This window comes from Phacochoerus africanus, chromosome 4 (assembly GCF_016906955.1).
Source record: "Phacochoerus africanus isolate WHEZ1 chromosome 4, ROS_Pafr_v1, whole genome shotgun sequence".
NCBI lineage: Eukaryota > Metazoa > Chordata > Mammalia > Artiodactyla > Suidae > Phacochoerus > Phacochoerus africanus.
In genome coordinates, this window is record NC_062547.1 from 3,651,461 (window position 1) to 3,667,366 (window position 15,906).

Sequence of the window (15,906 nt, forward strand, 5' to 3'; positions counted from 1 at the left end):
AGCTGTGGGGTAGGTGGCAGACGTGGCTCTGATTCTGCGTTGCTGTGGCTGTGGCATACACAGGCAGGTGCAGCTCAGATTCGGCCCCTAACCTGGGACCTTCCATATGCCACGGGTGGGGCCCTAAAAAGCAGAAAATAAAGCAAAATAAACAAACAAACAAAAACAACGGGGAAAGACCAACTTTCCTAGCCATGGAGTGAGCCGTCCTAACCATCCCGTGACGAACCCACTGACTGGTTGGGCACCTTCCTTTAACGACCTAGAACCTCACTAACCCTGCTTGCATTATTCTTCAGGTGATTGGGGGCCTGTTTGGGCTGGTGGTCCTGAATTCGCAGAACAGAATGTGGGCCATGGTCCAGCAGGCAGAATAAGAGGTTTGGACTGAGGCAGACTCTGGTGTGAATTTCAGAACTTGCAGTGGGATTTCAACAGGTCTTTACTTTCCTTTTTTAAAGGGCTGCACCCGTGGCCTATGGAGGTTCCCAGGCTAGGGGTCAAATCGGAGCTGCAGCTGCCTGCCTACACCCCAGCCACAGCAGCCCCAGCTCGGAGCCTCGTCTGCTTGTGGCAACGCCGGATCCTTCACCCACGGCTCCAGGCTAGGGATCGAGCCTGCACCCCCATGGAGACAACATTGCCTTCTAACCTGTTGAGCCACGGTGGGAACTCCGGATTTCGCTCTGTCTGTAGAGCCCAGCGTTTCTGTTTGTAATACAGGGCAGCGTATTGTCCGACCATGTTAATTTCCAGGTGCTCAGTGCTGAGGGGGCTGGGCCGGGAATGGGCTTCGGTCAGGAACTCAAGTCACACTTAGCCCTGGGCTCCGACATCTTCATCGTCCCCTCAAGGTCAGGGAACTGAGGCGGAAATGAGAACGATTCTGATCCCAAACTCTTTCACCCGATCTGCTTAAACCCTAGTCCTGAATGGAGGCAGTCGCCTGCGTGTACTGGCTCACGGTCGAGACATGGCCACCATCACGATCCATCCCTTCAGCCAGCAGATGCTTGTTGGTTCGAAAAGGCTTAGACAGGCTTCCCCCTGCCCTGCTGTTCCCCAATCCACCGCCCTTCCACACTGGACCACTCCCCAGGAAAGCACGTGCAGGCAGGCCCTGGCTTCAGGATTTGCTAAGAGCATCTGGCTAGGGTGGTTGGTACAAAGCCGCCTCTGAAAGCAGAGCCCCAGGATGGGTTTTTGGTGTTAGATTACTTAGCATCAGAGAGCAATGAGGACCCCATTCCTGGAGGTAAACTGGGGGTGATGACCCTGGAACACGGCTGCCAAGGATCTCACCTGTGGTCGCCAGGGCCGAGGTGCTCCAAGAGAGTGAAGTACTGGGTGGCACTTGGATGGCGTAGAATCGGCTGCCTGTCGTTAAATGGCCCTGGGCGGCTTGAAAAGGAAAGCGAGAGGATTCGAGCAGCCAACTGTCGACTCAAGTCATGCTGGGGAAGCCAGAGGGCCTCGGGCGGCCCTTAGCGACGTCCGTCTCCTGCAGGCCGGACAGTTCGGGTGATCAGACCCAGGTTCTGACGGCAGGAGCGGCAGAGCCACCCAGGAGATGGAGCGCAGCCTTAACACCATGATAGGCTGTGTCCAAGCCACGGTCCTCATGGGAAAAGCGGGAGACTCTGGGATGCAGGATGGGACATTTAGGTAGAGGAGCTGGAAAATACTGCACTTCCAGACTCCCTAAACCCGCTACCTCATCAGAGGCCATCTCCTTGCCCCTGACAGAGGGGAGGTATCCCCTTGCCTAGAGGTTCCCCAAAGACTCACTCAAGGCCCTTGACCTCTGTCATCTCCGACTTGTTCCCACTGTCCCTCGATACATCAGGGCCCATGAGGCTGATAACTAGAGTCAGCCCTCAGCACGGTCGCAGCAGAGAAATACACCAGGCAGTGGAGAAAGCAGGAGCTGGTCAATATGTGCCACCGGGAACCGGCAAATACACACGGTGGGGGACCTAGCTCAGTTCACAGACCCAGACCCCACTGGTTAACTCATTCGAAGCTACGTCGGGCCCCTGAGGAAGGATCCTGCAATGTCATCACTGTCATCATTTTCGTGACAGTTTCTGTCCCGATTATTTCTCTGATCCTTCCCCAGAGTGACATGTCCTGAGAAAGGACTTTCAAGGACACTGGACCTAGGGTCTGATACCAGGAATCCTGAAACCCTGTTGTTTCCTGGTTAGGGGTGGGGGGAGGGGCTCATGGAGGCCAGGTGATAAGTGGAGTCCCCGCCTGAGTCCATCTCACGGTGGGTCCAAGGACTCACCCTGTGATCATGTTTTTGGTCCCTTATGGTGTAACTGGAGTAGCCAGAGTTGGCAGGATTCTGTGGCGTGTGGAAAAGGAGCCATTCAGTGGGAGAAGCCAAGTGGAAGCTCAAGAAACGGTCCCTTCCCGGCTGAGACAGTGGATCAGAAACAATACCATCCTGGGAGGCATGGCAGAGACTCCGTGCATCACAAAACACTCGAGGATACAGGGTGCTGCCTTGTCACATCCACATTCAACTCACCTGTCTGGCCCCTGAAAACACCAGCTGGGTCATGCGCAAGGTTATTGAAAAATGCACCAGATCTGGTGTATTTCCTGGAAGAAACTGACACAACTTCTGATGATGGTGTGTGGTTATGAATCCACATATTCCTTCCTTCCTGTAGACTCTTATTTCCAATTGGTAAAACTTCAGCCTCAAGAACATTCTGATAGTGCAGATCTGCGGGCAATACATTTTCTCACATGTTATTGACACGACAATGCCTTTGGGAGTTCCCAGATGGCCTAGGGATTAAGGATCCAGTAGCATCACTGCTGTGGTGTGGGTTTGATCCCTGGCCCGGGAATTTCTGCATATGGCAGACATGTCAGAAAAAAAAGAAAGAAAAAGCCTTTATTTCAATTCTCTTGATTTCGAAGGACGTCATCACTGGATATAACATTCTGAGTTGGCCAGTGGTTTCTTTCAACACTTAAGATATTTATTCAATATATTTAATAATTTATTTAAGATATTAATAATCTTATATTAGTAAGGTCTTAATAAAATGTAAGATATTTCAGATTATATGTAAGATATTTAAGATTACTTTATCTTATATTATTTTATTTATCTTATTTAAATATTTAAATTTATTTGATATTCACTAATCTTAAGATATTTAATAAACTTATTTTAAGATATTTTATTTTAATAAAAATAAACTTATTTAAGATATTTAATCCCCTTCCACTATCTTCTGACCTTCATTGTTTCTGAAGAGATGTCAGCCATCATCACTGGGTCATTCTCCTTTATGTGATGTTGTTTTTTCTCAGCCTATTTTCAAGATTTTCTCTTTATATTTAGTTTTCGGTAGTTTTACTATGATGTGTGTAGGTGTGGTTGTGAGAGGTTTTTGGTTTTGTTTTGGTTTGGTTTGTAATTATCCTGTTTGGGGCTTAATGAATTTCTTGGATCTGTAAGTAGTTTTTCTTCTATTATATGGACATCTTTCAGCTTTGGGAATTTAAACAAATTTTTTTAAATTTTAGGGCCACACCCATGGCATATGGAAGTTCCCAGGCTAGGGGTGGAATCAGAGCTGCAGCTGCTGGCCTATGCCAAAACCCCAGCAATGCTGGATCCAAGCCACATCTGTGATGACCTAGTTACAGCTTGTGGCAATGCCAGATCCTCAAACCACTGAGTGGGGCCAGGGATTGAACTTGCATCCTCATGGATACTGGTTGCGTTCCTTATTGCTGAGCCACAATGGGAACTCTGGGAATTTTTTGCTTTATTTATTAAATGTTTTTCTGCCTCATTTTAACTCACCTGTACTTCTGGATTGCAATTATATGTATGCCAGGTCATTTGATTTTGTTCCAAAGGTCTTTGAAAAGTTGTTAATTTTCTTTAAAGTTTTAGCTCTCTTTTTTTAGATTGGATAATTTCTATGAATCAGTCTTCAGATGACTTTTTCTATCTTTTCTAATCTTCTCTTACGTAAATCCACTTACTTTTTTTGCTTGTTATTGTGCTTTTGAATTCTTGAATTTCCACTTAGTTCTCTTTTCAAGCTCTAATTTCTTTGCTGATATTCTGTATTCACTCACCCATTAAGGCCATATTTTCCTTTAAGTCCTTGAACATATTTATAATAACAGCTGTAAAGTCTGTATCTGCTAAGTCCAACATCGGAGCCATCTGAGGGTCAGTTTCAACTGACTGCTTTTTTTTTTTTTTAACCTATGAGTCATATTTTCCTGGTGCTTTGCATGTCTAGAATTTTTTCTATCATCTGGAGCTGCTTATGACAAATCATAGAGGTGTGGAATTCTGATATTTGCCTCTGAGTGTGTTGGTTTTCATTCTTGTAGGTGGTTGGATTCCTGGCTGATAATTTGAACTTGCATAGACTTGGCTCTGGTGTTTCTGAGTCCTCTAAGTTGATTTGACTCATCCTTTGAATTCTGTCTTCTAACCATAAGAAAGGCCTTTTGAGACTTGATTTAAGGCTCTAATAGAGAATGTGTGGATTAGACCTTACTCTAGGCTATGGTCTTTACTCACAAGGCATGACTTTTCTGATGTCTTTTAAGTCTAGAATAGAAATAAACCCTCTCCTTTTTGGCTTGCCAGGAACTTCAATGTGTCTCAGGTATGTTTGATCTCTCAAACCCATAGCAGCTGCTCTCAGGTAATTCTTGTGTAGTCTTTCCCCTATACGCACAGCCCCACCCTTGGCCAAGAACTTGCAAGCAATCCCTGGTCAAATGTCTGAGGTACTCCTCCTTGGCAGAGCTACCCCCTCTCTGGTGCCCTGACCACAGATTCAAGTTGCTTTGGCAGCCTCCTCAGCTCAATTCGATTGGCATACCCTGTTCTGCTTCAGCTCCTGCACCAAAATCAGGGCATTTTTCCTAGGCAGAGGGCAGGGCAATTAATGGAATTACCTTATGAGTTTCCCCTCTCTCAGGGATCACAGTCTTTAATGCCTGTTGCCTGTTGCCCAAATGAAATTGCTTCATATTCCTCCCTCCCCCGGTTTTATTGTTTACAGCAGGGAGGTTACTCTGGTCATTATTTTTCCATCTTGGAGCCAGAAATGGAAGTTGGAGGATATGCATCTAGTCTCTAGGCTTTTTGGTGGAGAGGATAAAAAGCAATTTGTCATTATAGGAGAAGGATAGCTGTTCACATGCACTATCTTACTCCAGATCTGTGTCCACTCTCATGTTCTCCAAATAAGGCAGCTCACGGGACCAGAGTCTTCTCAGTATTCTTAGATCATGCCGGTCTGCTAACCTGATAACATACGCCAACTGGACGTGGAGAGCGGGGAGTGGCCAGGACCCAGAAAGGGAGAGACAAATGCATGAGGATTTATGGGACAGCATATCAATGCAATGAGTAGGGATCCCATGTCTGGGACCTGCTTGGATAGCCCCTGAAGGCAAAGACCAATTTGTTGCCCATCCTCCTTCTCATTCTACTATGAAAAAACACGACACTTAATGTTTGAATTTAAGTGATATATATATATATATATACCCCTTTTAGAAATTCTGTTTTAGCAAGTTTGCCAGGTGGTTTGAAAGGTTTTCTGTTGCAGACGGCAGTGGGGTATCATCTCACACCAGTCAGAATGGCCATCACTGAAATTTACAAATAAGTGCTGGAGAGGGTGTGGAGAAGAAGGAAACTTCCTTCACTGCTTATGGGCATGTAAATTGGTGCAGCCACTATGGAGAAAGTATGGAGGTTCCTTAAAAAACTAAAAATAGAGTAACCATATGATTCTACAATCCCACTCCTGGGCATGGGCATGCATCTGGAGAAAAATCTCATTCGAACGCATCCATGTGCCCCAATGTTCATAGCAGCACTATTTACAAGAGCCAAGACATGAAAACAACCTAAATGCCCATCAGTAGAGGACTGGATAAAGAAGATGTGATACGTATACATAAAGGAATATTATGCAGCCATAAAAAAGAATGGAATAATGCCATTTGCAGCAACATGGATGGACCCAGAGATGATCATATTAAGTGAAATCAGTTAGGCAAAGACAAATATCATATGATCTCACTTATTTGTGGAATGTAAAAACATGATAAAGATGAACTTATTTAAAAAAAAGACTCACAGGCATAGAAGATACACAGTCACCGAAGGGGCAAGGTAGGAGAAACGGATAATTTAGGAGTTTGGCATTAACAGATACACACCACTGTAAGTAAAATAGATAAGCCACTCTGGCATAGGCCGGTGGCTACAGCTCCGATTCAACCCCTAGCCTGGGAACCTCCATATGCCGTGGGAGTGGCCCAAGAGATAGCAACAACAACAATAACAACAACAAAAGACAAAAAAAAATAGATAAGCCAGAGGGACATACAGTATGGGTAGGCAATATTCTGTAATAACTTATAATGGAAAAGAATCTCAAAAAGAATATATATGTGTGTGTGTGTATATATATATATATATATATATATATGTACATGTATATTATGTATATATAACCGAAAAACAATAAAGGGAGGAAAGGCTCTCTGTTTCACGTGAGACCCAGAGCAGGAGAGGGCTCTGGAGCAGGTGGAAGCTCCTCTGCCACTAGGGATGCTAGACCTGGTGATGAAGGCTTCTGCAGGTGGAATGTGCAGAAAGCCTCTCCTGGAGCAGGTCAGCGTGAACCTGCGGACGTCTGGAGCAAAGATGCGCTCTTGACAATAGGAACGACTTGCCATTTGAAGAACAGCTCATGGGCTGCTCTTAGGCGCCAGCTGGGCTAGAGCACCTGGCCAGGTGTCCCGCGTGAGCTGGCTGGATCCCCCCCAGTCTCAGAGCAGGACTATACTGCAACACCCAGGGGGCGTGGGGACCAGGTGTACGCAGGTCGGGAAGGCGTAAGTGACATGAACAAGTAGCTCAACTCCCGCGTCTCTGCAGCACCTCTTCCCTCCCTTGGCTCGCACCTCTGGTCTGATGGGGCGATGAGCTCTGCAACCCACCGAGGGAAAGGAACTCGGACCTGGTTCCCAGAGGGTTGGCGCCATGTGTTGGAGAGGGCGGAAGACTGCCTCCTTTGCATTTCATCCCCACTGAGGAGTAGCTCTGAAAGTGGGGCATCTCTCAGGCAGCACGCTGGCCATGCACCACACAAGGAAGGAACACTGCCCAGAAACAAGAGTATCCTAACCTCCTGGACATGGGCAAATGGCTTGGCTGGTGGGACAGGAGCCTGGAGGGAGCAAAATGAGATCAGGGCCAAGTGAGTCTGGAGGTAGACCCAGGGGAGTGGGCAGAAGCTATATGGAGGTCTAGTGCCCACGGAGGGCCTGTCCCTCAGTGACCGGGGGTGGGGGGTGGGACTTGTCCTGGGATGATGGCCGGTGGCTCTAGTTTGTCATGACACAAAAGAATGCATGAAAGAGGACCAGCCCAAGACCTCTCTTGAGCTGTTGTTTAAGAAAGACCATTGCGATCTGGCACCATCCGAGCCAGGTGTGGTGGGTCCTGCCTTCAACCCCACATGCTGCTGCTGCTGCTGCTGCTGCTGCTGAAGACATGAATAAGAATCCGCAGGAGACACAAAGACGTGTTTTCCGTCCTGGAAATTACGCTGCTAAGGAGTGTGTTCAGAATAAATGACTAATATCTAGAGGCCTCTTGAGTGGCCCATAGACATCGGAGGGCTTTAAAGGGGCTCAGAAGCAGGTGTGGGGCCTAGCGGATGGGGCATCCTGGAAGTCGGCACGGCCAGAAGGGATGCAGGTGCGGTGATGGCCACCGCATTTCACTGAGAAAGGAAGGCATCCGACTGGATTCCACAATAACCCTCTGTGTTTGTGGTCGATTCTCGTCCGAGGCTCTCAAACCCCTTTCAGGCATTCATTAAGATCCACAACAACCGGATGCACAGGGTAGAATTAGACCCATTTTCCCGCTGGGTCCTCTGAGGCCCATTAAGATGAGCTGACTCGCACACACGGAGCCTTTGATTCCTACTTTCCTGTTTTCCACTCCCACGTGCCTTTAATGCCACCACCTCAGAGAGGGACACGAAAACTGAAACACATCTACGCCGAAACCACCTGCTGAAGGGATTCCTGGGTCTCGGTGACCCCCTGGCTCCCATGTTCTTTCCTCACAACCAACCAACCGAGGTATTTTTTTACATGCTTGTAGGAAAAGTCGCTGTATGGGGACATTGGAAGGCAGGAGGTCAGTCCCAAGGAGCAGCGCGAACGTCCCCTTTCCCACGGCCCGAACCGAGGCTCCTTCCCAGGCGGATCGGAGCTGCAGGTATGCTGTCCCTTTCCCATCATTCCGCCGGGAGGCTATAAAATGTCTTTTCGTCTTAAGTTACATAAGTTAGCAACACATAAGACGACTGATATTACAAAGGCAACCGCACAGGGCCAAAAAAAAAAGGGGGGTTTCATTTATTCTGAATATCTGCACGAAACACGTTTGATGTCTTTTCAGGGCCGCTTAAGTACCAAGAAGGAGCAAAATGCACAAAAGTCCTTTTAAAAATGCAACCTGGCTGCGGGCCGTGGCTGATGTTGCGTCTGGCGAGGAATCTATTGTCCAGAAGGCGGGGGCCGAGCCGTCATAATCCATCCGATGATATTTGCATTAGCTTCCCCTTCTGCCCAAAGGCAGCTCATACAAAGCAGCTCTTAGTATTCTTACGGGGGGTGGGCGCAGGGAGAGGGGCTCAGACCTGGACTTCAAAACCTCGGCTGCTGACAATGGACAACGTTTGCTGGGAATGTGCCTCGCTCTGGAGGCTTTCTCCCCGCTTCTCGGGGAGAACAGATGGGTGGTTTCTCCGACGGTGCGGTTTATAGGTAATGGGAGGAAGCGTGCGGGGGGCGGGGGGTGGGGTGGGGGGGGTGGGAGGGCGGGGGAGGGGAAGTCCCTGTGTTTCACGTTCCCGTGTCATGGGGGGCCTCTCACCGAGAGGGACCACACTCACTGCATCCGTTTGCATTCTTTCCCCTTGACTGGCTCTCCAAAGATCCATTTCAATAGGGAAGAACCCCCCCCAGCATCTAGGCTCATGGCTGCTGATTTGGACCCAGGCAGCCTTGGCCGGGCCGTATAGGGCGAGGGACCTCCGGGGCCCAGCAGCCTGGCTCCTGCGGGGGCGGGGTGGGGGGTAGGCAGCCCCAGATTAGGGGCCCCGGGGGAACCGAGACGGATTCAGGTGCTCGGTTTCATCTGTCAGCTTCTCGGTGAGGTGTGTTGGGTCGGCGACTCCCCAGGAAGACGCTGCCCCATGGAGAGAAATTTAAGTGCCCAGCGTCTGGCTCCAGGGCTGTCGCGACGGAGCCAGGGTTGGCGAGCTGGCTGGGAACCTGTCCTGGGCCCCGTGCCAGCTTGGGGTCACTCTCAGGGCTGCCCCTGACCTGGGCCGGCTGGGGAAGAGAAAAAGGTGGTCGGCCTGGGGAGTCAAGGACCACCCCAGCCCGTTTTAGCTGGACGAGCGTCGATGGGGAATCCACGAGGTCCTGCGTGGAAGGCAAGGATGAAGGCGCTGGAAATAAACTCGCCCCTGGAGGGACGGGAGTGTGTGTGACTCACGTAAGGCCAGTGAGGATGAAATTTTATATATGCAAATAGATTTGTGTGCATATAATACTATAGTACCTGTGTGTCTATAGCATGTATGTATAATGTGTTATTATATATTATATATACATATATACCTCAGACACACAGACATATATGTAAATAGATTTGTGTGTATACACCATATATGTGAGTCTATGTTATATATGTATACTCTGTTATTATATATTATATATACATATATATACTACATATATACACACATGTAGATTTGTGTATATATAACATATATTATATACGTGTATATATTATATATGTATATTATTATATATTACTCATACAAATCTATGCTACATGCACACACATATGTAAATAGATTTGTGTGTATATAACATATATATGTGTGTATGTATTATATATGTATATTATTATATATACATGTATGTACTACATACACACAGACATCTATGTAAATAGATTTGCTTGCATGTAATACCTTTATTTGTGGGTATGAGGTATATATGTATAATATATTATAATTTATTATATATATACTATACACACACACACACGTATATAAAGAGAGACACAAGAATGTTCCAGAGAAATGTCTCAGAGAACCCGGGATGATATTCCAGCTGGATTCTGAAGGGATAAATGAATACTCAGTGAGAGCAGAGCTCCGTGGAACTTGCTGAGCTACGTCACAAAGCACCACAGCCCAAGAGGCTTAAACAGTCACTGTCCCCCCGTCCTGGAGGCTGGCGTCTGAGCCCCAGGGGTGGGCAGGGCTGGTCCCTCCCGAGGCCTCTCTCCTGAGCGTGTAGACAGCCGTCTGCTCCCCGTGTCCTCGCAGGGCCGTCCGTCTGGGTGTGTCTGTGTCCTGACCTCCTCTTCCTCTAAGGACCCCGGTCCTGCGGGATCGGGGCCTCAGCCCAGAAACCTTGTTTTACTTAAATCACCCCTTTAAAGGCCCAGATCCATGTACAGTCACATCTTGAGGGGCTGGGGGTCAGGACCCCAGGATATGGCTACTTGGGGGACACAGTTCAGCCCCAAACAAGGGAAGGCTGTCTTTCCACTGAGGAGGCAGAGGCAGCAAAGCCAGAGATACAACAGGGCGGGGTCTTGGGTCATGTTTCCTGGACGCAGAGCTTGAGGCAAGGGTTCCTGAGAGCGGCCTCTCGAGGGAAAGGAAGTCATGCAGCAGGACAGGGGGGAAAGAGCTCAGCAAGGCGTGCTCCCAGCTGGGGCCTGATCCCTCAGGGAGCTCTGGAGTGTCCACTGTACCATTGACTTGGCCCCGCCTTGAGGACCCCACGGGGCCTTTGGTACCCCAGGTTGGTCAGGCACTAGCTGTGGTCACCCAGGCAGGTGTGAAGGTCCAGGCCAGGGCTCCCATGAAGTCGGGGTGGGGGTGGTCCCTGGTCAAGGAGGCGCTTGGGAGTCCTGAGCAGCCGACATCAGAGACTGGGGGCGCCCGTCCTCTGGGCAGGACCTGGGCGACTTCCCAGAGGCACAGTGAGCTTTGGGGCAGGGGGCAAAGCGGCTGCACTGTTGGGTTGATCACAGGCACCTGAAGTGGCAGAGGGCATGGTGGGGTGGGCAGAGCTGCGGCAAAGGAGAAAAAACAGGTATGAATCAGCCACCCTGCTGCCCTGGCCTCTCTGCCCTGCGCCCCTGCCTGGGGGGCTGGCACTTGGCAGGGACCCTGCAAGAGGGGTTACGAGAAAACTTGTGTAGACCAGCCCCAGAGCCGTGCCAACCAGCCTCGGACCAGCCTCTGCCTCCTTAGAACTTCTGCCATTGCCACTTTCTGGGCTGTTGTTAAAAGAGGTCGCATTCCTGTTGAGGCTCAGTGGGTTAAGAACCTGACTGGTGTCCATGAGGATGCAGGCTCCATCCCTGGCCTCGCTCCGTGGGTTAAGGATCCGGTGTTGCTGCAAGCTGCAAGGTAGGTCACAGATGTGGCTCAGATCCACTGCTGCTGTGGCTGTGGCGAAGGCTGGCAGCTGCAGCTTGGATTCAGCCCCTGGCCCGGGAACCCCCATATGCTGCGGGTGTGGATCTGGGCATCTGTGCAGAGAAGCCAGGTGTCTAGCGGCCAAGCCAAGGAGGACACGGACAGTGTCAGCCGTGGGGGTGGGCACCGGTCCCTCTTCCTAAGAGGGATGGGGGAGGGCCCGTGGGGCACAGAGTGAGGGAGTCAGCGGGAGGAGGGCGATGAGCATCGGGGGGGGGGTCTGTCTGTCTCCCTCCCCGCATCTGTTGGTGCCAGTCCTGCGCTCACCTGCACCGCCAGCTCCATCCACTGTTGGCTTGAGGGGAGCCTTCCTGGTTTTGTCACCATCGTCATAGCCTGCTGGAGGATGGTAACACTTTGAATTTCCCAAGCAGGCAGGAATTCCGCCAGGTCTGAATTTGGCATCAAACGCAGGCTGGGAGGGGTGCATGGCGTGAATCCGTCCTGGGAACCATTCTCTCCGGCGCTGGCGTCCTTTGATGCTTCGTGTGAGATGCATGTGCGGGATCTCAAGCCGACTCGTCTGTATTTCTTCTCGCCGTGGACACCGGCTTGGATGTCTCTTTAGGACCCTGAATGAAACTTGAGCCACCAACGCCCTGTCCACTGAATCCATGCAGGGCTTCAGGGGTGCAGAGTAGGGGTGGGACCGCTGACCCGGCTCCAATGGGGTCTCCGTTTTGATTCTGTTTCCCTGAGGGAGAAAGACCCCAGCAAAGCCCCATCACCCACACCCAGAGGTCAGCTTAGGGAAGTGTCCCCAGGCTCAGACAGTTCCTTTTTTGCTCATGTCAGACAGTTCCTTTAGAAAACAGAGCTGCAGGTTATAAAAAGCGACGATATCCTAGCAAGGGGCAGACCCCCTCATATTAGAGAGAGAAAGAGCGTTGAGAAGCTGTGTATTCCATTCCTCCCAGAATAGTTTAGCTTCTCCCCTTGGTCCACCCTCCCGACGACCAGGTGGTTGGCTCGCCTGTCTGTCGATGCGAGTGAAATCCAGCTTCCCATCACCCTGGGTGAGCCAGTGCTTGGTGGCCTCATCCCCCGAGGGACCGCCGCGCTGCAAACATTCTGGTCTCTTAATTTTACCAAAATATGCTGTTTATTTGTAAAACCGAGGCGCATAAAGACAGACAAAGAAGAAAAGGGAGAGATGCTAATTCAACCCAAGCTGCCTTTTTTTTTTTTTCCAGCCGACTGGAAGGCATGTCATAAGTCTGGAAAAGATAAAGCCACGAGTTCAAATGTAGAGCGCTTACTTCTCTGCATCAAAGCAAACCCAACATCGAGAAGGCCCATAGGCAGAGCGAACAGACTCAATGGATCCTTTCCCCCCCTCACTGACTGCTGGGCACCGTGGAGGCCTCGGCCTCTTAAATAACGCTCGGAACAGCGGGCCAATTGTGCGGCAGGGCCCGCGCTGCCCCAGGTAGCGGATAACTTCCTGTGTTGAAATGATGACTTGGAGATTTCATCCTGATATCCTTGCTCACTAGGAAATATCATCTTACAGACTTGCCATTTCTTCAAGTAATCGGTGAGAATGCCGTGAGAGTCAATGTCTTAATTAAGCGAAGCATTAGCCGAGGAATTACAGGCATCTGAAGGCTTACCTGTCCTGCGGGATCCAGTTTCGCCAGGCGGAGGTATGCGGAGGGCTGGGAACGCCGAGGGAGCTGCCCGCTGCTGCTAACCGCCTCAGCATCGCGGCCACCCAAGACTGTCTCTGCAAGGCTGCTCGAGCCTCCAGGATGAGCTGGGACCCCAAATCCTCTGCCTCCCCGGTTTGGTTAACCTGTTTCCTTGCATTCAATCAGCTGTTCCTTCTTGCTTAGCGTGGATATCTGGATCCAGATGCTAAGGAGGTGGTGCCTCGGGCTGACCAGGTTGCTCTATCATGGGAGCTACATTTGGGGGACACTGAGGCCAAGCGGGTGTGGCCAAGGCCCCGTAGAGCCAGGGAGCCACGTGCCCGGGGCAGGGGGGAGGTGGTTTGCTTCCCCCCAACCCGGCTGCCCTCCCACTGTGCCCCACCCACCAGGAACACTGGGTGGCGGCGGGGACGGGGGTTCTCTGCCTTTGACTTCGAGGCATTTATTTAACTGTTCTGCTCTGTTTCTTTTTCTTTTTTTTTTTAATTACTCAGTGAATTTTATTACATTTATAGCTGTACAATGATCATCACAACCCAGTTTTATCGCATGTCCATCCCAAACCCCCAGCGCATCTCCCCATCCCCCAACCTGTCTCCTTTGGAAACCGTACGTTTTTCAAAGTCTGTGAGTCAGTATCTGTTCTGCAAAAAGTTCACTGTGTCCTTTTTTTAGATGCCACATGTCAGTGTGAACCTTGGAGGCTGGTGTCTCACTGTCTGACTGACTTCCCTTAGCCTGGTCATTTCTAGGTCCATTCACGTTGCTGCAAAGGCCGTTATTTCTTCCCTTTTAATGGCTGAGTAATATTCCATTGTGTATATGGACCACAGCTTCTCAATCCACTCCTCTGTCGATGGGCATTGAGGGTGTTTGCACGTCTTGGCTGTGGCATAGGAGCTGCCGTGAACACTGGAGGGCATGTTAGTCTCCGTTTTCAACTCTGGGAAACGGGATTTGTTTTCAGGTGCCCAGCTGGAGTGAGCCAGCATCTTGGTAAGAGCTGGCTGTAAAATGTATCTTGGCATGGGAGGGAGAATTAAACCGGGGCTGACACCCAAGTCCTGGCCCAGCTCACCAGCCTCACCCATGCCAGCAGGCAGTAAAGGAGGGACCAGACGGCCCAGCCACTGCTCTCTGTCTCTCGGGCCATTTTGCCCTGCTTTGGGCCCATCTTTTTAAACTCTAGCTTCCACTGAGGACCTTGGCTGCTGGTGCCCACCTCCTGGCTAGGATCCTGGGCTGTCGCCTGAGCTTGCTCTGGCCTCCCAGCCTCCAGACGTCGCCCCTCGACCCTGAGGCTGTAAGCCTGGCTGGTGTATCGGCGACCTAGTGCCTTGAGACAAATCACCGCTCAGACTTAGTGCCTGAAGGCAGCTGTAAGCCTTCATGATGTCACCCAGTTTCTGAGGGTTAGGAAGTGGGGAGCAGCTCTGGCTTAGAGCAGTGGCCCTGGCTTAGGGTCTCTCAGGAGGGGGTCATTGAGGTGTTGGCTGGAGCTGCCTCATCTGAAGGCTCGGCTGGGGCTGGAGGAACCGCTTCCAGGAGCCACAGCGCCTCACCGGGTGGACTGCTCCACCGGCTGCTTGAGCATCCTCACAACACGGCAGCCGGCATCCCTAAGCAGCCAGGAGGCCACGGGGCCGTCTCAGAGGTGGCTGCTGCCCTCCCTTCTCCACCACCTCAGGGTCTTCCTCTCCTCTTCCTCCAGGAGACAAGTCCTTGGTCCTTTTCCTCTCGAAGGAGAACACAGCTGCCTGACCAAACCTGGGGTGGGAACACTCTAGGGCCACTTCCCCACCTGCCAGTCCCGAAGGGCTCTGGCTCTGGGGCCTGGAGTCCAGGAGGCCATCGCAGCTCTCTGGGCAGAGGGGCCGTGCTCTCCCCTTTGCCTTCTTGTACTGGGTGAGCTCTGGGAGAGTTCAGAGTGGAGGGCGGTCCACAGGCTTGACCAGGTGGGTGCAGGCGTCTTCCCTTAGCCCCTCCCCGTACCCCTAATACACCGTCTCCTTCCCTTCCACGTGGCGGGGCAGAACGGAACGGACACACTCCACCTGTGAACACCTCCCTGGCTGGCCGTGGCCCTCAGAGGTGGGGGGAAGGACCACCCATTGGCCAGAGATTCCCAGGTTTGATATTGGGGCCACTGACGGACTGGGCCAGTCCCCAGCCTAATACAGGGGCGAGGAGGGCTGCGCTGCTGGTGACACCATTCTTCTTTCTGAAGCTCCTTGCCAGGGGCCTGGGAAGCTGCGTGTCGGGACTCTGGGACTTGAGTGACAGGTGGAAGGGGTTCTGTCTCCCTGGTCGCGTCCTGGGGGGAGCTCTCCATCAAGCCAGGGCTCAGCACACACCTGCATGTGCATTGGGCACCAGCACCAGGTGCTTGCACCTGGGTGGCACCTGTATATATGCCAGGTCTCGGTATTATACTGGCTCACAGCCATGTCTTTTCTGAACAGAGCCGCGGCTGCGTCGTGATAGCCCTCAAACATAATAATCATTTGACCAGCTGGCATGGCGCTGTCGGCGCTGCATGCTTGGCATCCTGGTGCCTCTGCCTGGAGCCACTGTGAGACAAGAGGAAGAATTTCATGTAATCCTCCCCCCGCCCCCCCGAGGTGCACAAGCCCTGGGAGCAT